The sequence below is a fragment of the Pygocentrus nattereri genome, chromosome 21 (assembly GCF_015220715.1).
Source record: "Pygocentrus nattereri isolate fPygNat1 chromosome 21, fPygNat1.pri, whole genome shotgun sequence".
Taxonomy (NCBI): Eukaryota; Metazoa; Chordata; class Actinopteri; order Characiformes; family Serrasalmidae; genus Pygocentrus; species Pygocentrus nattereri.
Window position 1 is genome coordinate 10,634,926 of NC_051231.1, and position 14,481 is coordinate 10,649,406.

The following is a 14,481-nucleotide window of genomic DNA, read 5'->3' on the forward strand; positions in this document are numbered from 1 at the left end:
ACCTGGAGTTACATAATCACATTATCTGATTACCCAAGCACTTCTAAACTTGTTGATTGGATTACTGATAAAATATGATTTCCTGCACTTATGAGATTATTAAGTGCATGTAAACACACTCAGTGTTTAGGGAGGTGGCACATGTAAAATTAACATCCACATGAATGCACAGACTCAGGCTTTCCCAGCAGAGCATCGACCAAAATATAATGCTGCCACTACTGGCTTGTCGTCTTCCCATGGTGCATCCTGGTACTATCACTTCCCCAGGTATACGGCACATGTACCTGGTTATTCACATGACATAAAAGAAAACCAAAATTCATCAGACCAGGTGACCTTCTTCCATTGCTCCAATGTCCAGTTCTGGCACTCGTGCTTATTTTAGACACCTTTGATGGTGGACAGAGGTCACTATGGGCACTCTGAATGGTCTGTGGCTATGCAGCCCCATTAGAGGCAGGGTGTGATGCACATTCTTGCGACATTCTTCTCGTAGCCATCATTAAATATTTCTGTGACAGAAAGATTCCAGTCTACACTTCTGATATGTTTCAATATCAACCAATATAAAAAACAATATATTGTAGCTTTTCTTTCTGCAAAACAAGTACGCACACCAAACTGAAAGCATAATAAAATCTCTCCTCTTATATTTATTTCCTGTAAAACAAACATGGAATTGGCTGAAAGATTAGAATCCACGCTTCCGAACCTGCTCGTTTCTGGGAGCTAAAAATGACAAATAATATAAGACTATTACACGCTTTTCTCTTGGAAGCAAATAACCGGTAACTGGTGATAAAGTGATTTAAGATGAGTCATGTTCACTACTGCATTCTTTCACCTTGCACAGGTATGTAGGGAGTTGTTAGCAAAGCACTGTGTTCCTTGTCAAGAAGCCCCAGGCCCCGCTCCAGTGCTGGTTTAGACGGCCCCCCCCCCAGGACCACCATACGCTAGCACCACCTTAATGAGCTGCGACAGAGGCGGGGCTAGAACCTTCTCTCTAACGGAGGCTAGCTGAGGCCTTGGACAACAAGCGGCCCACTCAGTGCGAGAAAGGACGGAAATAACAGGAGGGACAGAGAAAAGATGGCAATTCCGTCGAGACAGCTGCTGGAGTTTGAGTCATACTCGCAAACACATACACCATGTCGGGTTCCTCAGAGCCCCCCTGCAGCAGCGGCCACATGCTGTACCCAGCTGCTCGCACTCCATCTCTCCTCTAGCCATCAACAGGGCCTGTTCTTCAACAGTGCCTCATATCAGCAGGCAATTACACTGTTCAGCGTAAACAAACACACATACATTCTTCCCCAACCTTCACTGAAGGTCTCGTTCCTGCACAGCTCCTGAATCACACGAGGCCTGAGGACATGCACAAACCCGAAGCTAGCACATTTGCAACTGTGGTCTTTCTGGCAACAAGCCTGGAATTTCACTTCCAGCAATGTTAAAGGGCACTTAAAGACTAGAAGAGTGAAAAAAAATGAAATCCTGATCTTATTGGAGACTCGTTCTGGGTGAGATGAGAACATGAGAACGATATTTTTCATCATCTTCTTCTTTTTCTTCTTAATTTAAGTTGCTTAAGTTGCTTTTTTTATACAAGGAGGTGATTCATGATTTTCAGTGTAGGCGAGTGTCATGAAGGGAACAGAAAGCAACAAAATGATCACAGCTTCAGAATTGAAAAAAATAAGAAAACTACTAAAAGCAGTACTACATATATTACATAAATTATTAACTGTTATAAAGTATTTAGGAACTTCTGTTAATTATTCAGTAACTATTATACATTATTTAGTATTACTGCAAATTATGCATTAATTATTATAACTTATTTAGTAACTACTATAAATGACTCAGTAATGGCTATAAATTATTCAATAACTACTATTAATTATTTAGTAACTACTATTACATATTCAGAAACTGCTATAAATTATTCAGTAACTGCTATAAATTATTCAATAACTTCTATTAATTATTTAGTAACTACTATTACTTATTCAGAAACTGCTATACATTATTCAGTAACTGCTATAAATTATTCAGTAACTGCTATAAATGATTCAGTAACTGCTATAAATTATTCAGTAACTGCTATAAATGATTCAGTGACTGCTATACATTATTCAGTAACTGCTATAAATTATTCAGTAACTGCTATAAATTATTCAGTAACTGCTATAAATTATTCAGTAACTGCTATAAATGATTTAGTAACAGCTAGAGATTATTCAGTAACTGCTATAAATGATTCAGTGACTGCTATAAATTATTCAGTAACTGCTATAAATGATTTAGTAACAGCTAGAGATTATTCAGTAACTGCTATAAATGATTCAGTGACTGCTATAAATTATTCAGTAACTGCTATAAATGATTCAGTAACTATTTAGTAGCTGCTATGAATTATTATTAACTACTATTACTGATTCAGTAGCTGCTATAAATTATTCAGTAACTACTACAAACTACTCAGCAATGCAGAAGGTATTTATTTGAGTTAAAGTCAGTTAAATCAGTTAAACGATACGATTCCACGTGAAGTCTTTTTGTTTTTTGTGATTCTGTCCATATCGTCCAGCCTTGCTGAAGACAGACACGGTCAGCGGTGCACATCCACAAAGTCGCACCATCATAATTCAGCAGGCACCTTCTTGCACCTTCCTGCTGACTCCCTCCTTCTTTCTCACCTTTTAGCCTTCCTTCATCTGCCCTTTCCCTTCAACTCCTCTCCCTCGCTCTCTTTACCCAACTCTCTGTATCGCTGCCTGTCTCTCTTGCTCTCAGGCACTCTGAGAGACCTGGTCAGTCAGACTACGCCAGGGTCAGCATCTTGTTATCTCTTTAACGCAGCTGCAGTAGAGCACACACACAAACACACACACACCCACTTCCTCCTGCTCTGGTTCTCTCAGGAACCATTAAACACTCACCTACACCAAGCAGGTGTAGAGAGACAGTGGGCGAGAGACACACAGAGAGAGAGAGAGAGAGAGAGAGAGAGAGAGAGAGAGAGAGAGAGAGAGAGAGAGAGAGAGAGAGAGAGACAGGGTGGGCGGGGGGGTCTCTCAGTGAGTGATAAGCAGAGGCTGATGGAGGAGAGAAATACAGAGCATTACTATTATTCATCTTTTCTCAGCTAAGCTCAGGTAGAAGCTACCACCAAACAACTTGCAGGAGTTTACTAAGCCAGCGCCATCTGCTTCGATTAAAACCAAATACATTTCATATCACAGTTAACAAGCAGGTTCTTGTGCATGGATTAAGTCTAGGCTCAAGCTCAATCAGGCCAAATCATGCGAAATCATAATGATAGACCGATGAAAAACCTTTTTAAGGCTAGAAACTGCCTTAACTTATTTATACAGCGTTTAAAGGGACGTTACGTAGGCCTAGAAACACCCTTTAAAATAATCGCATACGGTGCAGTTCGTAATAATTGCGTAGTGACACTATATTTGTTGTTTTGGCCTTTTAATCCAGCTCACTGGATCTGAAATGAGAAACTGAGCGTGAGGTTAAAAGTGCAGAATGTCAGCTTTAATTCAGAGGTATTTACATTTACTTTGAGGGGCCTCAGTGGGAATCACAGCACTTTATACATAATGCATCAAAACTGCGAAAAAAAAACACATAATCCATCAAAAATAGAGAAAGAAAAATATTGAATATATTACCATGTAGTATGAACTTCAGCCCATCTGAAATGGACTGATGCACAGTGGAAATGTGTACTGAGGTCATCACAGTGAGGGTGTTTACATGCACTCAATAATACAACCATAATCAGATTTCTGCAGATATCTGATTATTCAAATAGACATGTAAACAGCACACCCTGATTTCTTAGATCGGAGTAAGGTCTAGAAATCTGATTAAGAAATCTGATAAAGAGAGCTGGATTTTAGCTCAGTAATCAGATTTCTCAGCGCATGTGAACTCTTACTCTGATTTCTTTCTTGGATCAACGCTGAAACCAAATACATGCTTTACAAAAGGAAGGATTTAAATATTCTTCATCTATTAGGTGATGTTTGTTCATATTTTCAGTTAAAGCGGCGCAATGTTTAAAAAAAAAGCCATGTGTGAGTTCATCTGTCTGGCTCATGTAGACCCAGAATTTTCCATTATCTGATTATTCAAGTGTATGTAAACGCGTTAATCAGATTACTGACAAAATCAGCTTTTCTGCAGTTATCGGATTATTAAATGCATGTAAATGCACTTTTCTGTCAGACTGTTTAAGTCAGGGACATGTTCTCCAGGCCAAAGAATAAGAAGAGGCGCATCTAGATTGTTACTAGTGTAAAGCCAGAGTCTGTCATGGTAGACAATGTGGCAATTTGCACATCTGCAATGGTATCATTAACTCTGTCAAATATATATACACATTTTGGAGTAACATACAATGCGTTCTACACAACGTCTTTGGCAAGGACGTCCACACTTATTACAAACATGACAATGGCTAGCAGCATTCTGCATAATCAGAGTGTGGGTTAGACTGGCCTGCATGCAGTCCAGAACTGTCTTCCACTGAAAACATGTGACGCACCATGAAGCATAAAATATGACAACTACGACTCCAAACAGTTGCATTGCTGAAGACTGGAATAACAGAAGAATGGCTGGATCAATTGGTGTCTTCAGTCCCCAAACGATCATTAAGTGTGGATAAAAGGGAAGGTCAGACAGAGATAAACATGCTCCTGTCAATCCACTTTATGCAGGTATCAAATTTTGGACACACATCTTTCTAACTAACTAACTAACTAAGTGACTAACTAACTAACTAAAAGGGGGTAAATAAGTGAATGAATGAAATCAACTCCACAGATGTTTATGTACTACAGGTAAAAGAGAATTCACCAATCACTACTGTTCACATACTTTCCCGACTTTTATTGGAATTGAGATTTATACATTGTATATCCATTGGGAATCCCTGTGGTGTCAACCACCTCTGACTGCTAGCCACTGATCTAAATGCAACCAAGCTAGCAATAGCATTCAAAATAGTAATGAAAACAGCTATTCTATCTTCTGTTCAAACACACAGTTCAACACACAGTTCATTAAGTGTAATTCGGTCGATTTAAAACCCACTGGGATCTTGTGTGGAGAAGAAAAATCCTAGCACTAGGGATGTTTCCTTTAAATAAAGTAGAGAAACAAAGAGGCTAATGCTAAAGCTCTATTCTCTTAACTTTCACTCTTCACTCTTCACCTCTTAATCTTCAGAATCTCAAATCTTTCACTTTGCTCACAAACTTTACTTCATAAGTGTTACTGAGTCTTATTTATTAACTGCCACCTTAAGTCATATCAGATGGATTTTCCAAACTCAGGTGGGTTTTTGAGGTGCCCAGGGGGTTCGACCCTCTTTGAACAAATTCGACAGACAGGATCCATGTCAGGAGGAATAAATGCAAAAATGAAAAGTAGCTTTTTCACCCTGTTTCATCAGCCTTCTATAAAGAAGTGCATATAGACAGAGACAGTAGAGTGAGAATAGTGGTATAATTCTGTTGCATGAGCACCATAATACTGCTCTTTCAGTACAAGGCAGGAATACTATAGTACTGTATCTCTGGATTAAATATTTTGTTTAGGAAAAACTCTTAATGTAAGATGAAACATTCAAATCCAAACAAAACCCTTGATCAGAAGTAGCATTAAAAACAAATGAATACTCAGCAATAATGTCCCCAAATTTTTGAAAACTTTGCTGTATATGGTTATATGGAACCTTTTAGAATAGGGTTCTATATAGCACCAAAAATGGTTCATTTATTGTTAAAAACTTGACGCCACAATAACAGAACCCTGTGCAGCATATTATCCATCAATCTGAAGAACCCTTTCACAATGCAAAGAGCCCTTTAACATGCAAAGGGGTTCTATGAGTGTTCATGGTTCCATATAGGACCATTTTCTTTACTAAAGAACCCTCTCTTTTTAAGAATGTACATGTTCACATTGTACTAATCTCTACCAAAACAGACTAATGTAATCTAACATTGTCCACACAACACATTACATATCCCACCATCCCACCCAGATTAACAGGTTAAGTGCTGTTTTTGCCTCCTGCCAGGTATAGTGTTGCTGGATGAGTTCTTCCCTACATGCCTGCATGCTGTGGAGCTGCTCTAACTGTAAGAACTTCTGAAATGATATATTATATACCTAGAGTTATTGATTCAGAGATATTATTGATTCCGGTTTAGTGTTTAGTTATCATACACACACACTTTGTTAGTCCTGCAATAAAAATAGCTTTGCGAACAGAATATCTGGAAAAAACATCTGGGAAAAAAAACACTAAGGGAAGGAAATCATGTTGCAAAAAGGATTTGTGTGAAGTCAGACACAAACCAGCAAAGGGAATTATGGCTTTTCCCATCATTACATTTTACAACTGTGGACGAAAAACATACACAGACTCAATCATATGTACACCATTAGGCAAAAAGTCAGAGACCACTTCATTTATTTGATGCTCAACAAAATATCCATTAAACACAACTGAACATCAGGATCAGTGTGAAAGTGTTTATTAAATCAACCCCTAAGCTTAACCTCAAGGCAAAACCTACATCTACACATACTTCTAACCCTAACCCTAATGTTGATAATCAAGTGAGCATCACCAGAAAGTTTGGTAATGATTTAAGTATCCGTAGAGCATCTATAGTGGACCATCCAAATAAAGTGTGACCCAATTTTCAGTAAAAAATGGCCATTAAGTTCAAGTTCTTTATTTGCCATCTTGAGAAAAAGTATACATGTCTCAGTATTTGCACGGTGGTGCAGTAGGTAGTGTTGTTGCCTGGCAGCAAGAAGGGTCTGGGTTCAATTCCCCAGGTGGAGGACCGAAGTCCAAAGTCCATGCAGTCAGGCCAATTGGAGATACTAAATTGCCCTTATAGGTGTGTGCGTGTCTTCCCTGTGATGGACTGGCAACCAATCCAGATTGTTTACCTCATTCTACCCAGTGACTGCTGGGATAGGCTCCAGCACCCATCGCAATCCAGAAGGATAAGCAACTTAGATGATGATGATGATTTCTCAGTATTTATTACAGGTATATTATTACCTTTTCAGGAGACTCACTTTCAGTTGGTCGCATTTTCTGCCAAGCAATCCACACCCATTTGATGTTGAGGTCTGGACTCTGTTTTTCTAATGGAGACAGTTTTGGTGTCTACCAGATCTTCCAGGTGGTTGTTAGGAGTTCCATTTAGCTTTTAATCATTTTTTGAACTCCAGTTTTGGAAACTCCTGATATTTTTTACTTTTCTTTCTCCTTCCTCGTGCAAGTTGATTATTTTATATCTAATCTACTGAATAGCTTCTATTTAATGGGCTTATATTTAAAACTTTCATAAATCTCACGCACAGGCATTTCACCCTTTTGGTCAGGACCACATCTAAACCACACCTGGTGGAGAATTTTTTTTTTTTTTAAATCTCACTGAACTGCCACGAGAACAAATCTACACTTCAAATGACAAATGCAGCTTCAAAACAACAAACGTAAATAAATAATCACTTAAAACCAATAACAGCATCATTACACACCTCCAAGTTGAGCTGTAGAGAGACACTCCTTGCATAAGAAGCACAGCAGGCCTAACCCTGCAGACATCTAACAGATCCTGTTCATGAGCTACTTCGGAAGGTGCGTATATACTTAGGAACCCGCTGGAGTGTACAGTATATTCTAGGAAATATACATTTGCCTCCTGGAGTTTCTGGTGCTTGATTTCATTCACAAATAGTGGCCCCCTGGGGATGAGTGGAGAATGAAGAAAACCTGGGCTGAATTCCAATCCAAATTACAATATATTCTTATTCACACCACAGAGAAAGCACTGGCAACAAATGTTCCCAAGACTAATAGCACCTCTCATAAAAGACATAGGGACAAATTTTAGAACTAAGAAGGATAAAATAGGTCAAATAATTCAAAATGACAATATAATAATACAATATGGGTTTTCCCATTTTTTCAGACCTCTAAGTGGGTAAGACTCCTCAGTGACTACTGAGCTTTCCCATTATTTTCCTCAGGAATTAGACCTTAGAAGTCAAAAGCACAATGTGGGCCATCTTTGTTTGGCCCACAAAAAGTTATTACATTAAATTGTTATGAATATGATAATAATATGCCTAAAATGCATTTTCCAATATACATGGTGGAAAGGTACAGGCAAAGTGTTCTATACTCTTAAAAATGATGGTTCTTCAAGGGTTCTTTTGTAAAGAAAATGGTCTGATATAGAACTGTGAACAAGACCCCTCTGCATGATTAAATGGTGCTTTTCTTTGTGAAACAGATCTTCAGATTGATGGAGAGAGTGTGGTATATGTTTCTATTTAGAACCATTTTGAAAAGGGTTCTATATAGCACCAAAAAGAGTTCTGCTATTGTTACGATACAAGCTTGTTATAGTAAAAGAACGATTTTTGGTGCTATGTAGAACCCTTTTCAAAAAGGTTCAGTCGGAAGATGCAAAGACCCCTTGAATCATGCAGAGTGTTGATGGTTCTATCTAGAACCATTTTTTTATTAGAAAACACTCAAAAATACTTTAACAGTGTAAGTGCAACACAATCCCTAAAAATGTGTGAATTCTCCACTTTTTAATTAACATTCCAAACAAACACACTAAAGACTCATGTAGGTTCACTGGTGGTTTGGATAGTAAATAAAATAGCTATTTGTGTTGTAGTCACGGCGACCCCTGGTTCCCATCACCACCACTGTAAAGAAACCTGAACCATTTCATACCAAAGCACTCTGAACGACTTTGTTTACATCTCTATGTTTGAAATATGTAGAATTCCTCTTTAATTATTTCTGACCAGAAGCTTTTTAAAGCAAGTGGAGAAATTCTGTAGCAATCGATCAAAACCCCACTGGTGTTTGTGAATAGAAGCGAAGATATTTTATTATGCTGTGTACAGTACAGTCTAATTTTATGAAAATCCTTTATGTTTTTGCTTCGTATTTTAGCAAAATTATAGACTGGAAGTTATAAAACCATAATTGCATAACTCACTGTGTAATGAAGTACATAATTATGATTACCAAAATGTAGAAAAGTATTAAAATAATAATAGTTACATAATAAAAAGTTAACAAAGAAAACCATATATAGAATTTTTGTAATGTGCCTCACTTTGCATGGATGAACCATGTGATTGCACACTTCTATTGACAGATTGACTCGTAAAGTGTGGTTCCAAAATACAGACCAGGTTCTATGGACCAAATTTCCTGCAGGACCCCTTACTTGCACAATACTGCACTTTCCCTGTCCTAGCACACCTTTTCCACTCCAGCACCTAATTACCAAACTCTTCACAAGGGTCAGAGAACACCACCCTTCACTTATTTAATTTCTAAACACAAATTATGCATTTTTAGGAGGTATTTCAGAAGAGACTAGATATTAGATCATTCACTTGCATAAAGAAGGAGAAGGCCAATGGGAAAGAAGCAAAAATCAGGAGTTTTCAAAACTGGACTTCAAAACCTGATTATAAGCTACAAAGAAAATGGGGCTCCTAACAACCACATGGAAGACCTGGTAGACACCAAAACTGCCCCCATAAGATAAACAGCAGCTTTCAACTTAAAGAGGAGAAAATCAAACTGCTTCAGATCTGAAAACATCCACAGGTGTTTCATCCACAGGTGTTTCTGTCCAACCTTCAACTGTGAGAAGACAACTCAGCGCTATGGGTCTGAAAGGATGTGCAGCAGTCAAGAAGCCCCACTGAGAAAAGGAAACAGACACATCAAACAAAGAAACTGAACAATGGGCTGACCACCCCAGAGGCCAGACTTCAACAAGTTGTGGGAATGAGATGATTAAGTCATGGCCATGGCTTAGTAAGGTGTGGGAACGAGATCATGGCTTACTAAGTCGTGGCCACGCATTAGGATCTCATTCCCATGCTTTACTAAGACATGGCCATGACTTAATTATTTCATTCCCACGCCTTACTAAGTTGTGGCCATGTATTATTTTTGTTTATACGGGATGTCACCAGCGGGGCTCCATACTTTTTTCTGATGTTGAAAAATGAATGACCTGATTTGACTGGAAATAAAATTAATAAAGGGTGGGCTCTGACTTTTGCACAGTACCTCATTATTGTGAGAAAATACAGAGCTGTGCAGAGCACGGCTCCCCCAGGCCAGGCAGAGAGATCTACTCCTGTTAGCAACATAGTGCACACTATTAGCATGCAGAGTTCATAAAGGTCAGCGCAAGCGTCTAACCAACTGTCCAAACTGTCAAAATAAATGTCAACACTATCACTACGCACAGAGCGCCGTTTTCTTAGACGACTTCAACATGCGTCTTCTGTCATTTTTACTGGTAAACACCAGCCTTATTGCCACTGTAGTGATGTTAGCATGATAGCTCTGGGACAGTAATACTGAGAAATGTGTATATTGAAAACATGTCCTGACTGCCTGACCACAGGTCTTTGTAACAGCTTCAGTTTAACATTTAGAGCTCTTGTTGTCATTTTGCTAAACAGAGCAGAAAAGATCAGATTCATAGATTTATACAAACATACGCTATGTGTCCAAAAGTTTGTAGACACCACCAGCGTTTCTTCTGAAATGAAGGGTATTAATAATGAGTTTGTTCCTCTTTGTTGCAGTAACAGGCTCTCCTCGTCTGGGAAGGCTTTACACTAGATGTTGGAACATTGCTGTGAGGTTTTGATTCAGCATTAGTGAGGTCAGGTACTGATGTTGGATGGTCAGTTCTGGACACTCCAGCTCATCGCAAAGATATTGGATGGAGCTCCATCCCTCCAGAGAACACAGTTCCACTGCTCCACAGCACAATGCTGGGGTGCTTTATAACCCTCCAAATGAGGCTTGGCATTGATCATGATGACCTCAGGCTCACGTGCAACTGCTCCAAAGCTCCATTCTATTGATCTATTGTATTCTATTTACTTTTCCATCAAGATTATACATGCAGTGTGTGTGCAGTTGAACTCCTGTGTCAGTAATGGGTGCAGCTTAAAGTATCTGAGTGGTTAGAAGTGTGAATGCATACAGTATATTAATGGGAATATACAGTCATATGCAAAAGTTCTGACACCCCTGGTGAAATGACACATTTTGTTTTTTTCTTCTTTGGTCAAAATGAGGTAACAAACTTTCACAGGAAACTCAAATACGGAATTTTCCTGTAAATTTGAATGTACAATTGCTATTCACTTGTTGAGTTTAACCTATTGGAAAAAAATAAACATAACATAAAACATTATACAAGTTTTACAACCCCCCCCCCTCGCAATTATGTTACAGTGATTGTGCGTTAAAATATGCAGAAAATCTGAAAAAACAATAACAAAATAACTGATTTGACCTAAACTTTTGCATACACCTGTACTTCCCACTTCATTGGCCTTTTTAATGTTTCTCTGCATGTCTTTGCATTCTCATTCAGAAACTATCACAGTTCATCCAATAATAAAGGCAGTGTGGAGCTTCTTTTACACAGTGATAGGAAACAGCAGCTCACTGAAGGCTCCAATGCCACATGCTGATCCATTAACTGACCAACAAGCCCTGACTACTCCGGGCAAGATTTTAATGACTTGAAAAGGATGAACATAAAGAATCTGAATGGATCACCATTAGGAATATTAGATAAGACAGGATTAAGCATAACTCTAGGCTGAAATTCAGACCTCTTTTAGGCTTTAACACAGCTAAACAACCTTCTCAGAGTAGGTTACACAGAGCAGTACTGTCAACCCTGTAAGTAAGAGCAGTAGGTCTACCTCAGTGGGGGGCAGTAATAAGAGTTATTAATGTGACCGTGTTGAGCTGTAGCTGCTGCGGGGGTCCTCAGGGCGTGCGAGTGTGGATCTTTTGCCCTTCTCTTCCAGTTGCAGTGAGCGGCTGCGGACAGGAGGTTAAAGACTTTAATAGTCATACTTACAACAATGACAGTGATGCATGAGTGTGGCATGGCACTCTTTTCCCAGGACCATTGCTACTGTCCCCCACACTGTCCCTCTGAGTCGGTACACACAGTGCACTGCGCACACTCGGCAACAAGCAGACACATCACACACTAACGCACAGGATAATTCAGTGTGTCTTAATGCAATAAATAACAAACACTACCATTCAAAAGTTTGGAATCAGTGTCTTCAGTGTTAAACCAATTCAGCAGCAAAATACTGTATAAATAGGGCTGTGCAACTATTAAATTAATCATAATTGATCACAGCTGTCTTATATCACAAATTTGACCATAAAGTAGAAAAAGTCAGACACTATCCGGAGGATCCGACCCTTCCTCACCCGAGAGGCCACCCAGGTGCTAGTGCAGTGCTACTGCCACTCACTCTTGGCTGGTCTTCCCATGCAGGCCATCAAGCCTCTGCAACTCATCCAGAATGCGGCAGCACGACTCGTCTTCAATCTGCCCAAGTTCAGCCACGTCACCCCATTGCTGCGCTCCCTTCACTGGATTCCTGTAGCTGCACGCATCAGATTTAAAACCCTAATGCTTGCCTACAAAGCCAAAAATGGACCAGCCCCTGCCTACTTGATGGCAATGGTGAAATCTCGAACTGCACCACAAGCCCTTCGAGCTCCGAGTACAGCTCGGCTTGACCCGCCATCCTTCAAGGCGGGTGGAAGACGAGCGTCGAGAATGTTCTCTGTACTGGCACCCAGGTGGTGGAATGAACTCCCACTGGCTGCCCGAACAGCAGAGTCTCTTTCTGTCTTCAAACGCAGACTGAAGACTCATCTCTTTACACAGCACTTGAATGAGCATTGAACTAAAAGCTGCACTTATTTTATTTATTGTATTGTATTGTATCTTATTGTTATTGTATTGCATTTAATGGCACAGAGTTCTGCGTTCAACTCTGTTTCTTTTTCTCTTGGTGTCTGCAGTGACATTTGTTTCTAGCAGTATCTGAGCTCAGGTCTGTCTTTTTCTCTAAGCTATTGGTAACTAGCAAAGATACTTTCTCTAGATTGACAAAGCACTTCTTGTAAGTCGCTCTGGATAAGAGCGTCTGGTAAATGCTGTAAATGTAAATGTAAATATCATTCATTCATTTCATTTCCAGTCAAACAGCCTGTATATATACTGTATATATCACATACTGTATATATTGACAACTAAATATATTATTATTTCTCCATTTTTTGCCTGTGTTCCAGCTTCAGTTCTTTCAGTTTCTTAAAGAATCTATAAACAAACCTCCAAAGTTCAGGCTTAGAAGTTGGTTACATTTTCAGCTTCTTACAATAATGAGTAGTAAAGACATTTGGTGATGTTGGGGTGTGGACTATTGGGTGATTAGTCCATTGTTCTGAAAACACTACAAACCTCTTTCCTTTTCCTTATGAAGGTGGATTGTTTTAAATCTAATCTCCTGAAAAATGAATGACTTGTACTTAATGGCTGTTTTGACCTAATAAATAATTGATGTGTGGTCTTTGACTTTTGCACAACACTGTATTTTGAAAAGCACCCTAAGGCAGAACAGTAAAAAATATTGCAAATGATATTATTCTTCAGTCAAAAATGACTCGTTGCCCCCAAATAGTTACATAATGTTGAATAAAACATGTAAAACATCTTCTGGTAGCTTACAGTAATTTAGTCTGTACTCTCTGGACTCTATGCAAAACAAAAATTTTTAATGTGACAAGCATTTCCACACTTTAACAGTCATACGCAATAACAGAAATGCCAGATCACACACGTCTCAAGAGAGATGCCCCATTTTGATGGAATTTTTCTCTGGTCAGTCAAGCTGTGATGCATGGCTCTAATTCCGTTGCTGCATCTTAAAATGCTGTTGAAGATTTGCTGGAGCTGCTGTTTCGTCTGTGAAACATCAGTGTGTATGGCTGTGTTGTGTGTGTGCCAGCGAAAGAGTACATACAGTACTGTGCAAAAATCTGAGACCCCTCCCCTTTAATTTCTTTCCAAAACCAGCTCAGAATAATAGTGAGAAGCAGAAAATGCAGAACCAACTTCTAAGACTGAACTTTTGAGGTGTGGCTACAGATTTCTTTGCAGAACCGAAAGTGAGTCTCCTGAAAAGAATGGAAGCTGTAATAAGGTAAAGTGTGGACGCACTAAATATTGAGTTATCTGATATTATAGTATATTATTAAAGAATAATACTGACTTTTGCAGTGTTGCATGTGTATAACGTTTCACTGCAAACTGTAATTTGGCTCCTCACTGACTGTCTCCTGGGAATACACACACACAAATAAAGTAAATATTAGCTCAGCTACATGCCTCACACCTCCTGCTGCTAATCAGAGCTTAAGCTATCTCTCAGTGCTAATACATGAGGTCTTCCGTTTCAAGCCTTTGAGAACACAAACCGGACGCGGTTTCTGATTATTCAGCTCATAGCCAAAGCAAACACACT

General features: G+C 39.1%; 1 protein-coding gene across 1 annotated transcript in view; it reads right to left on the minus strand.

Moving 5' to 3' along the window:
* Positions 1 to 14,481, minus strand: part of asic1b (acid-sensing (proton-gated) ion channel 1b) — a 363,281-nt gene that overhangs the window by 201,837 nt on the left and 146,963 nt on the right. The window lies entirely within an intron of this gene.